The 22,257-nt window shown below is 34.6% G+C and overlaps 1 protein-coding gene across 3 annotated transcripts in view; it reads right to left on the minus strand.

The window, feature by feature from the left end:
• LOC112684313 (LIM domain transcription factor LMO4.1-like) overlaps window positions 1-22,257 on the minus strand; it is a 62,083-nt gene that overhangs the window by 38,787 nt on the left and 1,039 nt on the right. The window contains exon 2 of one of the 3 annotated variants that reach the window (XM_025555760.1): window positions 1,639-1,684. The exons of the other annotated variants lie outside the window; for them this stretch is intronic. The gene's annotated coding sequence lies outside the window, so the exon portion shown is untranslated. The remainder of the gene's footprint in view (window positions 1-1,638; window positions 1,685-22,257) is intronic. 3 annotated transcript variants of the gene reach the window in all.

Consider the following 22,257-nt stretch of genomic DNA (forward strand, 5'->3'; position numbering starts at 1 on the left):
TTGTGAATATTATTATCACCGTATTGTGCTATTGCATTTAATTTATTTGTTGATTAATTAATTTTTAAATCGTGTGTACACGAACAATGAATACGAGATTGATTCGAGCAATGACCGGTGAAACATAACTCCTCGAGGGAATGAATAAACTGAATACAAAAAAATAAAAAATAAATAAATAAAAAAAATGACGGTAATTCGAAGGGTTAGCGATAACAGACATACCAAAAGTGTCATGAGATAACGACCAAACACTGTACATAAAATATATATAGATACATTATCACGATTTTTTTTTTTTTTTTGTCGACGTATATAGAGGGGTTGTGCTAAAAGTGAAAAATTATAGTATTTTCCGGTTCACGTAGACCGGACGACAGTCGGACATGAACGGTGAACGCAAATGAACCGAACGCCTGGATAGAGACTTTCTGACTACAATCAATGTGCATCTTATCCCTTATCTTCAATGTTTGTATATACGTACATGTGAGATTGTATTTTTTTTCATTTCCCTACGCTCTTTAACCGCGCCGGAAACCTCTTGTTTACGGTGCATTTGTTCGAACCCTGTGAATAACGCGTATAAATGACACGGGATCTGCGTAGTATGTATGTCCGTTTACCGTGAATAACAGAATACTCCTCGGGGGACGAAACTATAACGACATCGATTTTTATCAACCGCAACCGAATGCCTTATCCCGTGCGATCACACATATACACATATATACACATATACACCACACGTACTAATGGTCTCATGAATTTACTCTAAAATCGTATCGTAATCGAATAAAATATAATTATAATATCATTCTTTTCCACAAAAGTGCACGTTAAAAATGTTATTGGTACGTTGAGATTTTCTTCGTTCATCTCGCGTCATTCTCGGGTAAACAGTAAAGATTTCTACGCACAACACTCCACGCGCGATTGTGCATCAAAAATGAAATATACTCAATACGATGCTGGTAATATACAACAAGGATGTATTTGAGTTGAGACCATGGAGGGGGGGCGAAATTAATTTTTCTTCAATACAAACTTAAAAATAATTTACAGTTCATTACCTACAGCTCATATTTCTGTTATAATGATTATATATTATAATGATAGACTAGTAATTTATATTCTTAATTATTTATACATTACATTTTTGAACATTTTTGAAGTAAATCAATGTATTTATTCAACAAAAATACGAGCCATGGGGGGCGAACGCCCCTTCGCTCCCCCCTCAAATACGCCCTTGGTATAAAATCAGTGCAGTGATTACATCCAGATTTCGTGGGGAAAGGGTTGGATTTAAATTCACAAGGGAGTCTTAGGGTATCCTTGTTGAAAATGCAATACCCTATGTAGTGCGATAACATAAAAGTACAGAAAATGAGTAATAATTACCGAGCATACGTACGTATGGTATATTCAATGTTATATAAAATATCGAAATTTTATTAACTAAAGTTTTTACTTATATCTACGTTTATAATTTCACTAGTTCTAGGTACTAATGCATAGCGAGGAAAACCTCTAGGATCCACCACAGAGTATAATTATACAGTAGAAAGTTACGATAATTTCGTAATTGCGTATCGGTACCGAGCACAATCTTAAACTTATTATTATTATACTCACTGTGCAGAAATCAACTCTTGTTCGTGTAAACTGACAGAACACTCACCTAGAATAAAAAAAGAAAAAAATTAATCAAAACCATGAATAAAATACGAATCGGTATAAATACTACAGTATGATCTTGACGTCTAGGTGCGTTCGAATCGCGATAACCGGTGACAAGGGTTTGGCGGGAAACCAGCTAATATACGATCTCTGGTCTCGGCGTACGATTAACATTTCGAATGTGAATCTGATATCGAAACCGGGATCTATACGTGTTTGCATATACGTACAATAGTGTTTATTTTTCACTTTTTCTCGCCTCGAATCGGGTCGTTTCGCTGCAGTTATCGTATCGTAACAATATATCGACGCGTATCAGCGGGTACTATCAAATCGTCGTTAGCCACGTGCGCGTCACATCCAAACGCCATTATTATCTCCAGTAAGTCTCTGTTATCCGTCGAATATAATATAATATATTATAACGGCTGTTGGGATGGAGAGACCATGGTGGTGGCGATCCCGGCGGATCTCTCGCGCGCGCTTTCCAACTTTGAATCTCCGACCGCGGTTAATCATTCTCCCTCGCGCTCGCCCGAAGTGTACGCGCTTACCCCCTCTTATTCCACACCGAAACCCTTACGTTATTAATTATACAGGCGATGGAAATAACGTACACGTACCGCACACGTGTTCCAGTGAGTACAATTTGTGTGTGTGTGTTTGTGTGTGTGTAAATTTTTGTGTCGGTTAAGTTTTGACTTGTGATGGTGGGTTGAGGAGGGATGTGATCGCAGAATGAGGGGAAGACGTGGCCTGTAGCGTATTCGTCGTCGTTATATTCGTATTCACTCCTATGTGTTTATTTATGTGTGTGTGTGTGTATATATAATACACTCGCGTGCATATAATATATCGAGTCCCCGGCACTATTAGTGAACTGTCAGTCGCACTTGAATTATTGCGTAAATTCGTTTAATTAATGTTATATTTAGAGCCCGGGACACGCCGCAACACCGCACTCTGCCACTGTTCAAATCTAAAATCTACAATAACACACGCGCTCGTAAATACGTGATTCGCCGTAACTTTACGGATGCGTTTACACAACACACACACGCACGCACACACACACTTATATAATGTATTATTATATTCGTATCGAAGTCACTAACTCGTGTATTTGGGTGCGTATGTGTGTATGAGTGTGTGTGTTTGAAGAAGACTAATGTACCGTATACATGGAGATTAAATTATTCTGCACGAGCATCCGATGAATCGGTTGGGATTGAGTCGGACACGTGTGGGCTGCAATCGCGTTCGTATATTGAGTTAGCGTCACCATATTTGTCGAGCGGTGACATTTTCGAAACGTTTTCCTCCGCATCTGGTGTCTCTATCGATTATGTTGTGTGTAAATAATAATATTATATTATAATATCACGTATACCGGACTGATTAATTCACAGTAGCCATTTCGTTTGTGAATTAAAATTGCGCAGTGCTCGAAGTTTGTGATTGGTTATGTTTTTTTTCTTAGAACATCTTTGGCATCATTGCATCCCTAGTTAATTTTTTTTTCAGAGCTTGAAACCGATTACCGATTTTTATCGAACATCAGTAATTTCCCGAAATTTTAGGAACCTGAAATCGGTTACCGTTATCTCAATGGGATGCAAATGGCATGGGTAATCAATAAGTTACCACTAACGATACGATTGAATTAAAAGCAGTAATCGGTAACACAAAAAAAAAAAATTCATATGTTAAATTTGATAATGGTTTAAAGCCCAAGTTTTTCTAAAAAAAGTATGCTTTTATGAGTTTCATTGACTTACATTTATTTGTAATCTTATTTTTTTTTTTTTTTAGAACATTTATAAAGTATTTATATTTTTCGGAGGCGGATTCTATTAGTTTAATTATGTCTAATCAGACAAAATTTAATAAGAATATATATTGTATTACGATTCGGAAAAAGTTTTATCGTGGTACATTTAAGGTATTTTGCATTGTCCGTATATAAAGTAAGTTTTTGGTATTTTTAAATAGATTTTATCATTACTTCACCATTTATACATTTTAGTAATGGGTTTTATTTTAATTAATTTTTTTATGTTATTAAGTTGTTATTTTAAAGTTTTTAAATATGATAAATTCGTTATGTATTGTATTTTAATATATCATAATAATACGTCGTAATTAACTATTTAGTTTCGTTTTAAATCAGTGTTGTAAAAAAAAAAATGTAATTAATATTAGTATAAAAAAAAAGTTTAGCCACTCCTCTAATTACTATCTATCGCAAGTGTAGCGGTTTATCATGTACCGTAGATGTACACCATAGATTCAGGCTTACGGTGCTGAATTAATAAATGTAGAATTGGAATTCTTCCAACATACACGGCAGACATATTTAAATCACAAAAGCTGTTGAAAAATTATTTTTGTATAATAAATAACTACTAACGTTTTCACGTAGTTCTTAAATTGAATGCTTCTAAATTCAATAATACATTGATGTGAATGCTGTGGTATCAAGGGCGTATTTAAGTTGAGGCCACGGGAGGGGGGTGAGACTAATTTTTCTTCAGTTCAAACATAAAAATAATTTACATTACTTACAGCTCATGTTCCTGTTATAATGATAACATATTATAATAATAGACTAGTAATTTATATTCTTAATTATTTATACATTATATTTTTTAAATAAATCAATGTATTATAATCAAAAAAAATACGAGTCATGGGAGGATGCCCCCTTTGCCCCCTCAAATACACCATTGTATTGTATACAGTGGTGTATCCAGGTTAGGTTAACGTTTACATTTAACGGGGGTGTTTTAAAATTTATTAGACTTATGTTAAGTAGAGCTTCTGCCCCTTCCCCCGTATTAAATAAATAAATTTCATATATTTATATAAATGAAAATGATTACATTAAGACAGTATATGTAAAACCTACAAGTTGTATACAACGTTTGTTCAAATAATTAAAGTAAGTTTACAATTTGGTGAAATACCATAAAATAAGGTCGATGGGGGGTGTTCTAAGACTCATATCACCCCCCTAAATACGCCCCTGGTTGAGTACGTGCAGAATATAAGTTTTTTCATTTAATTTTAAGTTTACATATTTATTTACGTATAAACTTCGTCACAGAGGGTTCTATCACTGGATAGCCTCCTTCCACGGCCATTGTTTTTTTTTTCATGTAAATGTTTGTAAATATTATCTCATTAGCTTATTGTGCATGTAGCATAGATTGTTAATTTTCTTAATAAAAAAAAAAAAGGTTTACATTGAGACCTACTTTGCAACTATAACGGGCACTGTATCCTGTATAATTGTTTGGTAACTATCAAGATTATGGACTACTTCTCTGAAATTGATTATATTACATGTAAATGTAAACCTATGACGTGTCAATGATTTTATCATAAACTTTTTTCATGAACATAAAACCGGTTGTAAGATTGAGGGTTTTCCCCCTGACACTGACTTTCAAACAAAATCAATTCTTTTCCCTTTGGTTTGCAAACGTTCTGTATAAACGTAAATATAAATCATAATAAGTAATTCGATTTTGCCGGACGTCTTTTTGTCAGACCCTAAGGAAATATACGACCAAGATAACTTGTTTAGATAGATGCGCGCCGAGATTTGCGGTCGTACGCAAACTGACCAAATGGGGGTATTTTTTTATTTTTTTTTATGGCCATTCATCCTACGGCACCCTTTGGGAAAGTTTAAATGTATTAATTTTCGCGGGTTTATGGGTGTCCGGGAATACGCGTGCGTTATCTGTACGCACGGAAGTGCTGTGTGTACAGTCGGTTGCTGTTGCCAAATTTGCATGACCCTTTCCCCCGTGCCGTCCGGGGATTTCTCCGGTGACAATAATCGAGCTTTGTTCCAACCGCTGATTTATGAGCTGTGATTCAGGTGGCGATACCCAGGAGCACACATAAAAGTCACGGGCTCACGCGTCCGGCCGTACCGGAAACCGGATACGATGTAAATCATTGCGTCTTCTTTCTTTTTTCCATTATAATCTCTCGAAACATTTATCGGCATAAAAGGTACTTCATATATGTACATATATTTATTTCTATATATTGTTATTATCTATTGTAGGTTTGGGTAGAATAATCAAATAAACGTTGTGATACACGTGTATAAGAAATAACATTTTTTTAGCGAAATCGTTGGCCAAGTCGAAGGCCAATAATATGCGTTTCGACCAAATTCAATTTATCATTCCGTTTTTGCCTAAATCAAAACCTATCGTACAGTGGTTTTTCTTTTCTTAAAATAAGTTTCTGACTAACGATAATTTGATATAACAGATATTTAATGAAAATTAAATTTCAAATAATCATGTACGTAATTTTATAAATATATTTAATTTTTAAATAATAAAAATAGGACAAAATTGTAATTAAAAATAACTCGGGTAGTATTTAACTACTAAACAAACATAAGACACGCGGTATTAAAATCGTAGAAATAATTAACATTAAAAAGGCCTTATAATAATGGATTAGAAAAAAAATAGTTTTAAATTCCGTTCACGGGTGAGATTTAAGTTTATTTAGACATAAGTTTGACAAAACGAAAATAAACGATTTATACAATATATATTTCAAGAGAAATATATATAAAACGTAGAAAAAAAAATTCCATAAAAAATGTTAAGAACTCACAGCCCCTTCCGGGTTAATCCCCATTTATATTCCTGTGATTTTTCTATATTACCCTGTTTATCACGTTTTTTTTTTCTCGTCTCTTTCTCGGCGTGCGTTGGGGTCCCGTAAATAATACGTTTATTTATATTATATCACTTCTGTACATGTACGGGGTCGAATGCATTTTTCATAAAATCCATCGGACGCGCGAAACCACACACACATATATTCATATATATATATAGATGTATAAGCGTAATCCGTGCATCTACGGTGTTGGTGTATGTAAGTGACTTATTCTCTACCGTTCCCCGCCTTGTCGCTGCCCATTAATAATACATGATCTTCGTCGCCACCGCGCGTAGTCGCAAACCGCGAGCACCGACAAGGGTCGTCTTACGGCCTTCGAACGTACATATCGTACGTATATATATATATATATATTTATATGAACGCGCGCGCAGGAAACGATTGGGTCGTACGCGCAGAACGTCTATCTCGGTTTACCCCGCGGAATCGCGCACCCGCGCACGTCTTTCCCCGGACACTTATTGTTACCGCGCGCGGACAATATAATACGCGGCCGGGACGTTTTAATTTATTCATAGGAACGATTATCGCGGTTACGGCGGCGGTGGCTCGTGATGAATGCTCAGGGACTTAACGCGCGCCCGAGAACAGCGAACGCGCGAAACGCTGCGAACCGACCGCGCGCGCACAATGGCAGTTACGACTCCTCGACGCGCCCGTAAATTAAGATTCTGGGATTGAGATTGATCCGTGTGTACGTATATATATATAAATGTGTGCGCGTGTATAAACGTGCGCGAATCGCAACGACGAGATTGTTCATTTCGGTCGAGGGGAAAAACGTTCGTCGTTAATGTTTGCACGGAACAATGACGAATATTAAACGCGACGTTGTCAGTATCGTTGTCGTAACCGTGTTAGTACAGAAGCGCACCGAGAAAATGTTTTTCGGGCGATAAGAATACGAGTCGCTGCAGCGAAACTGCGAGCAAAATTGCCGGTGAGGCCTCTATTATTTACTCGTATCTGTGAAAAAAAAACCCACGATTGGATTACAAATTAGAGAACGAAAACACCGTTTAAACCCTGAAGTATAAATAAAATTAGTCTTTTAATTTATTGCGTGTACACATTCTTTGTAACGTTTGTTTTTTAAACGCACGTATGGCGTATATTACAGGGAAAACATTTAAACATTTTATTACGTAGTTTAAAATAATATCATATCACCGACGTACGCGCGAGTTATGGTGTTTTGTAACTAACTTTTCGGGATAATAAAATAAAATATAAAAAATATTTATTATCCAATGGAAGAAATAACAAAGCGTACGAACAATAATAACATTTTTTTTTTTTTTGGCCCGCAAGAGTAACCTTCATATTTTTAAAGTAAAAAAAAAAATAAAAAAAATAATGTGTACTTTTTTTTATAATCCGCACGAGGTTTCGTTGATATTTAATCCCCAAAACTGAGAACGGCTAGTGGCACTCTAGAACTAAACCCTATATACTTTAAACAACAATCGGTAGTACAAAAAATTTAAACATAAATGTAACGGAGGGATAAAAACAGGGTAAACTACGTAGAGCGTATTATTTAGTTTTGGTATTATTTTAATTTTTTTCCCGTTTAACCAGGATTTACATAAAACTGTATCTTGAATGACATTACACCTAGCTGGAATAAATCAAGCACGGAAAGATTCATATTCAAGGCACGAGGTTTTCAACCCAAAAGGTTTTTTTCCCCACAATGCGTAATTGAAGCTTTTAATATTGTTATATGTTTTTTTTTTTCTCCGACACTCCTCCTCTTTTGTCCAAACCATAACCCTTTCTCTCGTATGGCAACCGAGTGTGCCTATCCTCTCGTTATGCCACCCCCGAGCGTACTGCTTAATTACTCATCCTTGGGCAAAACCCCCGGCGTCCCTTTAATACCCACATATCATGTGGATCCACGGCCTGGCAAACAACGAACGGTGGTGGGGAAAAACATTGGCATGTCCCGACGGTAAATGGTTTAAAATGAAAACATTTTCCGGATAGTTAGCTTAAATATTTTATATCTTTTTTTGATTTTTTTTTTTTTTTTGTTTACCTTCAGCAAAAAAAATTTCAGAAATAATAATCATTTAGCTTATAAGTTATACGGCAGGTTTTCGAGTGAACAATTATAATTAAAGTATTTTGCATACGTTTTCCTTACACCGGTAAAAGCATAGTTTTCATTTTTTTTTTTTTTTTTTTTTTAATCAGTCCGAATAATAATACATTATGATATTTATATACAATCACGTAAGTTAATAATGTTGAAGACACAGCGAATTTAAATTCAACAGATATATTCATCTTATACGATATAAAAAGTATTGTAGTTTATGAATTCATCATGATCACTCACATACTAATTAATCTATTGACGTCGATATATTTTAATAATTATAACTAGAAGTTCTGCAGATTTTATGTACCTTAAAAATATTTCGTTTCCTCACGTATGAATATATTATATATGTTTTAATAAATTAAAAAGTGGTTGGTGTGCATCAAGTGCGGGCCGAAACTATTATTATGTTGTTAATAATATAATAATTATACACCAGCTTTAACGTATTGTGTAACAATTTAAAGAGTAAAATAGCGGTTCTCAATCTGGGATTTGCTCCCCTAAGGAGACGTTATAAAATTTCAGGGGAGGCGTGAACAAGCAGCAAAACATAAAACCGTAACTTTGATTATTTTTATATTTAATCGAGACATTAATTAGTGATACACAATTAATTGGAACTAAGCAGTGCCAACTCTCTCATTAAGTATTTACTTAATAATTCATTTAAAATTTAATATTATTTGTTTTAACAATATTAAATCATAATGATATTTTTTTCCAACAGTTAAAACTCGTTAAAAATTTAAAAAACTTCATTTATTTTTATATTATCATATTTATCAAATAACTAACATAAAAGGAATGATACATATATTAAAATATATAAATGTATATATATTAAACATAGTTCAATCTTATTATGGTAAGGACAACATATAATGTAATAGTATAAAAGAGGACATGTACTTTAAAATGTTGAGAACCCTTGGAGTAAACGATGAAATACATTCAGAAACTAAAATATTAAACTATAACATGTGAAACAACGAACTGACAACGCCACGGAGTACACGGGATAAGTTTGGATTGCCCGCCGTGGTTAGAATTTGTGGGATTTGTGGCAACGCCAATTTATTTGCAAACCCACAAACACTTACGAGAGCAGTTGGATAATGTCACACGACTGGGAGACTTTAACCGGTTTGATAAAAGTATATTAGTTGAAAAAACCACACAAATTGTTTATTATTTCCTCCTTCCCCCTTCGATGATAAAAAATACGCTTTAATCAATTAGGTGTATGCAAATTGTATACAATTTGAAGATGCGCATTAATTTAAAAATAAACGTTTTGTGAAAACCACTAAATCTATATAATATTCATTTCGCTGATATTTTCAAACACATTTACGTGCAATACATTAGTTGTCCGACGAAAAACAATTGCTATTAGGCGTATAGAAGTTATATGAGCAGCTTATTATACTATACGGAGTTAAGGATATTATGATGACGGAGAGAACGGGATAAAACTTGCCAAGAAGTTGGATGGCCAGACACGACTCTGTACTTTGAATAATCCCTAGACTCGAAGAAAACTTCACACTATTCTCACGCTGAGCTTCCCAAGACAGTATTTAGTCAATGTATATTACTCTCCCTTCGCCATGAACCTCTAGCCCTAGGTAAGTTCAAGAGGGTGCGAGACGTCCTTAATTGAAGTGCCTCGTTCACTGTCCTCTATAATAATACCATAAGACTTTAAGATGTGGAGGGTCCTTCACTTTGTGGGAATTCGAACCTGACGGCCGCAAACTTGCCGATAAACTAAATTTTATAATTCCCTGGGCATGACCTGCACTTTCCCATAAGCAGCATCATTCGCGTTTAACATTTATATGTATATTCATTAGAGTCTTAAGTTTATTACGCCAACGCATTATGATATTTTGAAGACTAATATGAGACCTGCAGTAATTATAGAATTAGCAAACATATATTATTATCGGAATTGGTTAAAACTAGTAATACGAGTAATACAATTTTATAAAGTCTCCTATTTAAACTTGAAAGATTCGAAATAAACTTTAGCACAATATTCTAAATATACGTATATATACATATGCATATTAATTAACCTATGTACCATTTTATGAAATAATATAAAAACCAATATTAATAACATCTTATTACATTTATTTTTTTTCTCAAAAATGTTTTCTACATTATATTTATTAGATATATTAATATTAAAATTAATTTTTATTTATTATAACTATTGATTTTTTTCATATATTTTTGATTGGAGAATTTTACGAAATTATAAGGAATCTTTTAGTAAAAAAATTTAAGAAAATTAGTCATAATTATAAAATAATATAAGAATTATTTAGGATAACAAAAACAGCTGAGAAAATTATTCATATTTCATTGTAGTTATAACTGCGAAGAATTTTTATTTTTTTATAACAAACTTTTAAAATTGTCTTACTAAACTGATGACCAGAAATATTAGCAAGAAGCTTGTGGTAAAATAATACTAATTTAAGTTGTAGACGTTTTCCTTAAATTAAAATAAATCATATCCAAATAATGTGCAAAACCATTAGTTAGTGTTTAACTATTAGTGTAAAATAATAATCCCGGTCGTATTCCAAGACATATCATATAGTATTGTTAAATACGTATATAATGTACCGCGTGCACATTTGTTGTAAACGAAAGACGCTTGCGAACTATGAACTTATCTCGGCACACTCGGATTTTAATGTCATAAACGCGTTCTTACTCACAATCTCCGATCCAATCTAAACTTCTAAAGTTAGCGAAGCGATTTAATGATAGCCAGGAATGCGGTGTGGTCTCGATCGTAATAATATAGTTATACAATCGGATCCAAAGTAGCGGAGCATTGGCACAAGAAAGAGCAAAAGATAATAAGAGCTATAGAGCAGAGAGGATAGAGAAAGAGAAAAAGGATAGAATCGTCACCACCGCCATCCGCCACTAAACGGCCGAGGATATCGGGATACGGTCCGAAGCCGGGACCAAGCGACAGGGTAGCGGTGGTGTAATTAGCGCAGTCTGGCTTTTCCATTCCCTGCGTTATCTAACAGTTACAGCGCGAGAAGTCCGGGCCATTGTCAACAAAACGGGATGGAGTGGCGGTCCGGACGGAGAACACGGAAAGGAAAGAGCTAGAGAGAGGGATAGAAGGGGGAAAGGATCATACAACAGATAACGACCTCTCTATTAACACCCTCCATCGAGGGCCTAAATACAAATTAAACTCGCCCGTATCGGTCACCAAGGATTATGCGCTACGTTTTCATTTTCAAATTAGATACAACCCAGTTCCACGTATTCACCCCATTCCATCGAACTCTCTCTCACTGTCTCTCGCTCGTGCCCTGCGCTACGGTTTTATCGGGATAGAATTTGTATAGGTTGAATAAAAAGGTTTTTTTTTTTTGTATTCATTTTTAAATTAAAATATGTACACAGATAAGTTCAATTTCACCCTTTCTACAGTTATTTAGCTGGAAAATTGAAAATTATAAAAAAAATAACGATAGAGAGCACACTGTAAACAAAGAGATAAAGCCGTATAATTAGCGTCAGATGCATTATCGTTTATTTTTTAACGTTATAAAATCACTGGAAGTGTCACATTTATTTTGCTCTCGAAATAATATCCTAGTAATAATATCCACAATGCCGTATAGTGCTACAATACTGTCAACGCAAATTCCGAGAATTAAATATAAAAAAATCGAATCAAATCTTATAAATTCCACGTAATGTATGGGACATATGCAGTATGGCAACGCTCCCGTAGTTGTTTCACGCGTCACATAACTGCAACATAGTATAATAACGTTATGTTTATAAATATTTTATAGCTGCAGCAGCGCCGGATCCTCGTGTTGGCTTTACCGTGAATTGCGAGAAAAACTAAACGATTTAACTACGTTCCTTCTGTATAATGTTGTTTTTTATCGGTACCAATACCGGCTGGGCAGATTTTATACATGGTCGGTATACACTATAATACACATAATATTTACACTATAACACACTTGAGTGTGTATGTATTATGGCTATACACCAGGTGTATTATAATAATAGTAATAATAATAGTGGTACATCCGATGACATCACCGCAGACGTGTCAAGACGATATAATACTTCACCCGGCGCGTTGAATCGGTCGGAAAGGAGGCAAAGAAAGAGAGAGAGAGCGAGAGAGAGAGGGAGAGTTTCACACCCGTCGACTTATATATTTTATTTTTCATTCCACGTTTTCGGATAGTAAATGTGCGTTACATGACGTACCTATTATGTGTGCGTATATTATTACTATATGTGTACAGTCACATGCGTGTTCTACAAATGTCACCCCCGGGTCGAGCCAACGGTCCAAACAAGATAGCATGGCGTATTTATACGATATCCTCCACGCAACATCGGGCTCAAAGTATATATAGAACACATACACCGTTATATTAATATTGAGTGAGGACTAGCTTGTGTGCGTGCGTGGCTGGTGTACGAGATTTGAATTACAATCCAGCTATATAATGTATCGGGAAACAATATAATGAATAGTGCGCGAAGGGTCGTCGTCGGGGGTGGATGGGTTACGTCGCGATGGTAATAATGTACGTCCCCGTAGTTTACAGCACCTGTGACTGCGCGCGACTCAGTCACCCTAGTTCATACGCGCGCAGAGGTGGGGTCACATGTATACCCGATCACTATGTTCTAACAATTTATACACACACACACATATATATATATATATATAATAAACGGTGTGGTGCGGGATATGAGTGTTCGATAAATTGTAGCGTCTCCGTAATGCGAACTATACATATGTGCACGCGGGTGTTTACGATTTGAACGGGATGGACTTGACAAGAAATCCGGCGGAACCAAATGCAATTTAACTATTACTTATTGTCGTATGTACTTTCATTTGGGAGTGGTGTCGAACACACAGTTTGACCAGCCGCGTACTCTTCGATCTTCACAAACCGTCACGCCCGCCGCCTGAAGTACTATTCCACAGTGTTTTTCCCGCAGATGGCTGGTGTATGGTCGATTCGGGAAAAAAAATCGATTCTTTTCGATTTCGAATCGTACGGGTGGACACGGACCTTCAGTCAAAGCGTATACAGCGAATTATTTCCAAATAGCATAACTGTACCTTCTATTCTCACGTTCCTTACTCGATCTCGAATATCGAAATTGTTTTCTTCGTATGAAGTAGACAACAAACGTCTCGCTGGATGAGATTTGCAAAACTATTTATTTTTTCTCCCACTGTTAAAATATATTACATATCCTTTGAAAATACTATTAATCGTACCGGTGTACTAATGCCCTAAATAGTACAAATTGAAGGTCAAAACGTAGGATAGTCTGCGATAAAACTGTTTTGTGATCGATTTAGTGTCTCCACTACGGGTACGATTTATTATAAAAATTATACTGAATACTAGTAAAAACTGCTAAGACATCGCGAGACGTAAGGATTGTGTTTCGAAAGTAAAAACAACACCGATATTTAAAATCACGGCTCACATCGTCGTCCGAACCCGATTCATCACGACAACGTCTCGGCCGGTATCCGATAGTACCTATTATCTAGCACGCGTCTCATAAAATATCCCGCGGTTTCGCGCGACTACACACGGGATTTTTGTACGTGTATGGGGAAATCGGACCATCGTGTCACATCATCAAAACGTCTCCGTTCGAGTAATGGTCACATGACTTCTCTGGGGTGCCGCCCTTCGCGCATGCATTTATAACTGTCCGAATTGCAAACATACCGCGGCTGCTCTTGAACGCGATGTGTTCAATCGCTGTGTGCACGCACACAATGCCTTCTGCCGCCGGTTCGCACCCGCTGAATCGGCTCGAACGAGTATTGCGTTCCCGCCGCATTATCCCGTGTTTCCGATGTGTGCACACGTGTGTAAATTATTATTAAATTAAGCGTACGTGTAACACAGCGCGTGCGTATATGCGTGTGATGTGCATAGGTGTGCGCGCGGTGTAGCAACGGGGCCAATTGACTGCGGTGAAGTCGAACGAAAGGGATGACGACGAGAAAAACGTGTATACAATAACCCAAGGTTGCATCAGTCGTTGTATGTTTAACACAGGGGGAAAAGTATATACGTTTGTGTTACACCCGTTGTCAGTACCATTTTTTATGTATAACGTGTTTTTAAGACAAGACGTTGTAATCATGATTTTCGTATCCGAACACGTTTACGAGCATACAAAATATATTACAGCATTCAACTCCCATTGAAGGGAATCGCTCATACACTTCGTGCCGACATGACTGCAACTGTGGTTCATTATAAGTGCTATTCCCAAGTTACAGACGGATATTTACCTTTTTTTCTATCAAATAACAATATCACTGTCGTACCGGGTAAAATAGTATGCTTGGCGGTTGCAGATCTTATAACGTACATTACCCCCCCCCCCCCCCCAATTTTTAATTTAGCAATTTTTTTTGCACCAATAATTAGTGCTCAATTCCTGCCAATTCCTGCCATATTTTCAGAATTCCTGCTGTACTAGTTTTTCCAGAACGTCGAATTTTCTACGGGTGGAGCTGGGGTAACGTACGTGATCTTATATCAGTGATGCGAACTATACGAACATATTATTCCAATACGGGACTATAATATTTAAAAAGTCCGATTAGCCGACTGGGGTAAGTTTAGGGGGCAAGCTACCCCCTGTCTCATCTATATTTATATCGATTATTCAAGCTTGTCGTATTGCTACAACCGAAATGTTTACGATCAAAAAATACTATTGCCGTCGGTATCGAAATAATTTGCGAATTAAAAATCCGTTTACAGGTGTCGAAATATCATGCACCGACCGCGGCTAATGTAAAATTACAACCTTTGTCGAAACGAATTGAACTATCGTCGGTGCGTCGATGTGCTTACTGTCACGCATATACATATGCGTATACACACGAAAACATGGGCCATAAGTACACTGTACACCGTCGCATCAACAGCAGCTGCCGGCCGTGAGCACCACGTCGAGATCGCGCACACGTGTGTACGTTACATGGCGACTGTTCGTTTTCATGGTTTATCACCGAGCGGGGACCGGAGCGGGTCATTTATATCGGATACACGGGTTTATCGTGAAATAATGTACACCGTCGAACAATAATAATTCTAGTTTTTATACCGCGTGTGTGTAAACAATAATATTAAATGTACGTGCGCACGCGTACGCGGACGGCGCTACAATACGGGAACGCAGCAGCTGTTGCCGGTCGAATGGGATGGAAATAATCCTACAGATATTCGTTTTGCTGTTAAATCTCTCCCTGGTACCTGAAATATTGTTAATATTATTATTATTATTACTGTGATGTGTTCGAGTGGCGTCGAGGGGATGCGTTTTCAACTCATTATCGGTACTCTGGACTTTTAATCTGTAATCCTCATGCGCGTTCGTGGATTTGCGCTGAAATATTCGATACTCGGAAGCTCTGTACACTCGATAATAATAGTTCATCTGTCTATATATATATATATATATTAGGTTATATGCGATATTATATTATATTGTTTTCACGTTAATTCGACGCCAGGGCCAACGATTAAATCTACATGATCAACCTTAAAAACGTACACATATCCACATATCGGCATCAACGCACCGCCGGCTTTTATATACGAGTGTAAAGGTTAATTTATTTCTATTTTGTTCGTGCACAACAATAGAGTTGATTTTTTACGCTTTCACATAATATTATATTTGATGTCGAAATTGAACGTAGTGTTATGAAATATTATATATGTTTAATATCGATTTAATAAGTCAACGATTTTTAATTCTTTTTTTTTTTCCTCTATGATTAACATACTCATAATGCACTTTGGAATTTCCACGGTGCGTGTATACGTAATACAAAAAATACACACAAGTTTTGTGGTTTGGATTAAAAAAACCAATATGATTATTATAAATACATTTCAAAACGTAAAAGACTTTCAGAAAATCATAATATAAATTATATTAAACTAAATATTATTTTATGTTGCTCTTGGTTTGTTACCCATACTGTTAAAATAAAACCGTCCCAAATGTATATAATTTAATTTTATACATTTGGGTTTGTAGGTCTTTAGATTTAACGGGCTTCCGTAAAATTGTACGAAAATTATAACCGATTCTTCTTTTTAACCTTTTTAACAGCCAAAATTCTAAGTACCACGAAACGATATTTTTTGTTCACCAATATACGCGTATGCGTAACAGAAAATTTGGAATATTCTGGGACGAGGTTCAATCGGCGAGTATACTATATGATAAAATGAGTTTGGTACACGCATTTATTGTACAAAAAAAACGAAAAACGGTCACGAACTTAAATTAATTGTAATCGGTAGTATTCAGCGTTGAATAATGCTCAACTTTGAATTATCGCATGTTGCCCCGCGGAATACGCGTTGTGCGTTATATATACGCGTTGTATTTGGGCCGTTGCAGTATCTCGAGATAGTCGTCGATGCCGTTAGCGATGCGAGCGCATATAATTGTGAAACGATCGCGAGAAACGGTCTCCCGCGCTCCTTTGGGGACGCTAAAACTTCAATCTCGCGGTTTCGTCTAAACAGAACACCAAGGTTTTGGTCGCAACGGATCGGAACTTTAATGCATTGTTTACACACACGTACCCTGCTCTTTTGGGTACACTTTCGGGAACGATGCAATGGCTGTGGCATCGTTGTGCCTACGAAAACTCCGTGCGGCCTTTTGCCAGCTGCTCAATTTTTACCCGGTGTCGCATCGCACCGGTGTAACCACATAACGGGTATCGTGTGAAAATTAGAATATCACGCGCGTGAGTTAAATGGCCTGGAAACGTTTGTGTTATACGTAGCTTCGGCACTGTTGTATCAAATAATATGGACAGCTGTGTGTGTATGTGTGTTGTGTTTTATAACGTCCGTGTATTAATAGTGTGTGTGTGTGTAACCACGACCGAAATAGTTGCACATTTAAAAGGGTTGACTTTATTTTATTTTTCCCCGTCTCCCCCTCTGCCCGATGCGTTTTATTAAACGCGAAAGGGTTTGGATTCACCCGTTTATGCGATTGTCCTGCCGATAAAAATCAGCAATTAAAGCGCCTTCATTAATACTCCGGAACACGCTATATACGTACGGGTGTATAGATATATGTGTTATATTTATTTATACTACTAGACGTATATATTGGACTTACGCGTCTTCGTTATCATTGACTAATCCCGGGAGACATGCGATCGGGCTATTTAAATAGAGGGTGAAAAAATAATATTGCACTGACGAATCCCGCCCGTTACCCTTTTTTGATGCATTTCAAACCATCTACAAGATGTACAACAATACGGTTACAATAATTGTATTCGTCAATCACAGTTATTGAACAGATAATGTTTAATGCTACGATTGTTTGCATACGAAAAATTCAGATACTTCAGACGGATTGTTTATTATGGTGGAGGTACGTTTGATCTTATATGGGAACGTTTATAAATTTTGTATCGTTCAGTTTGTAAAATTTAAAAGAAATACATTACGTAAAGTGTTTGAAGTGCAGGGTATATAAAATGATCTATACGCTTAAATTTACTATTATTATTATTTTTTTTGAAAATCATCCTTTCACTAATTTATTCTATGTCTCTTAATAATAATTAAATGACAACGGTTGGTTACACAAATACTATTATGTGTAACGTTAGTAAAACGGTTAACTTAATGTGAAACGATTTCGATGCTCAAAATAATTTCAAATTTTGAATTGCTTTTTTTATACGGCCCTAACGTATTTCAACGACTATGTATTAATTTGATAAATGCATATAACACGTATAGTAATCAGCGAAAATGTCATAAAATTTAATTTCGAAAGAAACCGTCAAAAGATTAACTTTATAAAATTGTTAGCGTCCAACTAAAAGTCATTCGACCAACTGCCATTACATTTTAATGTAATTTTCCAATTGAAAACGCGAACATTATCACATCGTAAACGAACAGTACAGTGACACTTTTACATCAAAATATACATTATATGGTAAATATTTTTGGAGCTAAGCTATAAATAAGCCGTTTGGTGCGATTAATGTTGATTTATGACGTATTCTTAAAAATGTCATGACTAATATTCGTCGTGTAATAGTCGTGTAATCGTGTACAATTCTAATCACAAGTAAACGACATAAGACGACTTCAATTTTCTCATTTCCCGGCGTTCATATGGTTTATTAAGTTTTAAGCACAAAAGAGAATTCGTATTGCTGAAAAATATTTTACATCCAGGAGCAATAACAATCGACCTGCGACTGAGATCGGTCAGTTAGTTCCTTTCAACCGCCGGAAGACCTTGTGAATTTTTTTTCCTCCCGAGGAAGGGTTGTTGTTGTCGAAAGCGAAAATGGAATAAAAAAATATAAAAAATATAAAATATCGCAGACGGAAATTCTTACCCCTCGCCACTGCAGCAGCCACGGCCGTATCTGTATGTACCATGCTACACTGGGACGTCGTCGGTGTACGACTTTTTTCTTCCTGACCGATTTAACGCGACGGTAATTTGTTGACACGGATTGCCTTTTATTTTTTTTCCCCGTCATCAGGCAAAAACCTACCCCCCTCCCTACTCATACGCGCACACCGCTATTTCCAGATGTAGATTAAATCGTATCCGGGGAAAAGAGCAATGTCTTGGACGAGTAAAAAACGCAACATAATCCAAATAGACGGGCACGGTTCCTGTTGTCGGAAACGTTAAAATTGAAAACCCTCCCGGGGATAGGAATGCATTTGACGAGCAAGCTTTTATAGACGGTAGAACGATATTTCTTCATTTTAAAATTAATTACCATGCACCTAGAATGATTAATAGTAACGTATGACGCGTTTAAATAACCTAATATTAATATGTTTTAAGATTCGTAAGAAATCATACGATTATAATTACATCTTGGTAAAAATATAAATAACAGAAATACTCGTTTAAATATAGGCACCGAAAATTACTGTTAGTTATTATAAGTTTGAAAATTTTTGTTTTTATCCAATAAGTGAATAAGTTAACTTAGTCGGAACTAAACAATTTTTAGATTTATATCGGCAAATATTACCTGTTAAATATCTAGGATTTGATTTGGATATGACGTTATCTGTGATAACATTATTTCAATAACAAAACAAAATTATCATACCTTACGGAACAAGAAAAATTCTTCAATCAAATATTTCAATAGAAAACAAATCAATTTTAATCTTCGTTTCTAACAATAATTTACAACTTATTTTTAGTTGTATTACAAATTACAAAATTAATTATTATTTTATAGTCCAAACTATTATAGTCTATAAACTTATTCAGTTACTATTCCTAATACTCCCTAAATCGTTAAAAAAAATATGCTTGTTATTCATTGTTGTCCTTTACACGATTTACAGCTTAAACCTGTGCTTCTTATTTTATTATTTTATGCCTATTATTTATATTCACATCTAAAGAACTATATCATATAGTTAAATTACATTAGCTGTTCAGCATAATATATTTTTATGAATTTATATTTGAGCTATTCACTTTTTTGTTGAGTAATACGATATGCTTCAGTCTAAAAAAATTGTCATAGAAAATATACTAAAGTAACTGATATTTGATTAAAAAAGTACTCTTTCACACGAATAATTGATTCACATAAAAAAAAAATTCTCGGCACTTGCTATTTTTAATTATAATATCTCTATACATTTTTGTGTTAGTATAAAACAAATGATAATTTTAAACAACAAATGTTTATATTTTTTTAAACAATAAAATATTTCTTAAGTTTTATAAATATATATGTAATAAAACCATTAATTTGAAATAGTTTATTTGACTTTGTTAGTATTCACTGTCTATTGCTATAAGTCCGCTTTCCATAAAATAATTTAAAATGTTTTCAAGTAAGTATCTATATAAAAAAAAAAAAAACCTCTTTAAATATTATATTCAATAATTAGTCTCTTTATACTCGTGATGTTAAATTTTTTAAATACTCTTGATACTACTAAAATTAATTCGATAGCAAGAAACCACAGTCATAAGTTCAATTTATTTCAAAACAATGAACATAATACGTTACAAGATATACAAACATAAACTAATAATCTGAAACGAATTTAAAAAAATGTTTTGTATCATTATAATATCTGTAATAGTATCATGTGTATTATTTTACTATCGAATTTTCCTCTGTATAGTTTTATATCTTGCGGGCGAATGGATTTTACCTATATAAATAATAAAATCATTACTCATAATTCAAAATAATCATAAAATTAATCATTACTATAATAATTTCATATTCAGCATGTTAGTAGAGTACAAAATACGATTATTCACCATTTGATTTGACTTAATTGCGGAAGCTTATAAGAAATAATTATATTTTACTGTAGTAGAATAATATGTATATTTTTTACATTTTATCTCTGAACATAAATTTTATAAAAAGAAAATATAATTTACTAATGACAAATAATCGTATTAAATATTTGTTAATGCTTGGATGGTCTTGCTTTTTTTAAGATAACGTTCAGATTAAAATTGAAATATCTTCAGTTTTAATTAATGGAAGTCTAAAAACGTATCAATTCTCAAAAGAGCGAATTCATTATTATTTTTCAAACAGAAAAAATTGAATGATTAATATACATTTTATATTGAATTTCAATGTTTTTATATTAATGCTGTTTGACAAATGAACCATAAATTAAGTTGTGTCAATTCATAGGTGATTAAATCATGTATTTCGTTTAAATCTTATATTTCACAACGAAAAAAAATACATAGTCATGTAATACTAATAGTTCTACGTTTGGTATAATATAATAAAACATAATTATATGTTGGTTTTTGGATTATTCCTAATTATAAATTTCTCTATGTATAATTCTTATTAGAATGATATTATAAAAGCTTTATTGTACATGCTATTACATGCAATTGTATTTTCATTTTTTGGGTAGACAAACATTTGATTTGAAATTTAGTTTTTCAAACACGATGAATACTAATCTTTCGAATCTGATAATTAATTAAATGAAATCCTGTTATAATTGTATTTTTATGCTCAATTATCGCCAGTATATTGGTCTCATAAAATTCCAAAGTAACTATATTAATTGAAAAGAAAGGCGGTCCGTAATACGCCCTTGGGCGGTAACGGATCGTATCATATTTTCGCAAGCATATGAACTCGTATTTGAATATTATTTTGTCATTTCTTATTTTTGTCTTTCTTACATGAACAAACGAAAATATCACTATTCGGATGATTATACGTATTATTTTAATTGCAATTACAAGTATTAATTTACTTATTAAACATTGTAGAGGTTAAAATATTTTACATTCCAATCTAATAATAGGAATGTATGATCCCATGATCAAAATTTAATATTTATCCGAATGGGTGTTCGGCACCCCACGAATAATTAATCTAATCATTATACGAATTATTATTTCATTCTAGTTACATGCAATATTCGGGAAATCCGTTTAATATTTTTGATTTCCACACACGCCCTCGCGTATTGGTACTGTTTTAATTTCAGTTTGTTTGGAAACCATTACTTTAGTACGCGTAAATTTAAAAATTACATCAACCAAGTCACGTAAAAGCAATTTAAAACAATAAACAATGATGTAGTGCCATCGGCAAGACCTGCGGTAACGCGCGC

The sequence above is a fragment of the Sipha flava genome, unplaced genomic scaffold (genome assembly GCF_003268045.1).
Source record: "Sipha flava isolate LNK unplaced genomic scaffold, YSA_version1 248_pilon_pilon, whole genome shotgun sequence".
Taxonomy (NCBI): domain Eukaryota; kingdom Metazoa; phylum Arthropoda; class Insecta; order Hemiptera; family Aphididae; genus Sipha; species Sipha flava.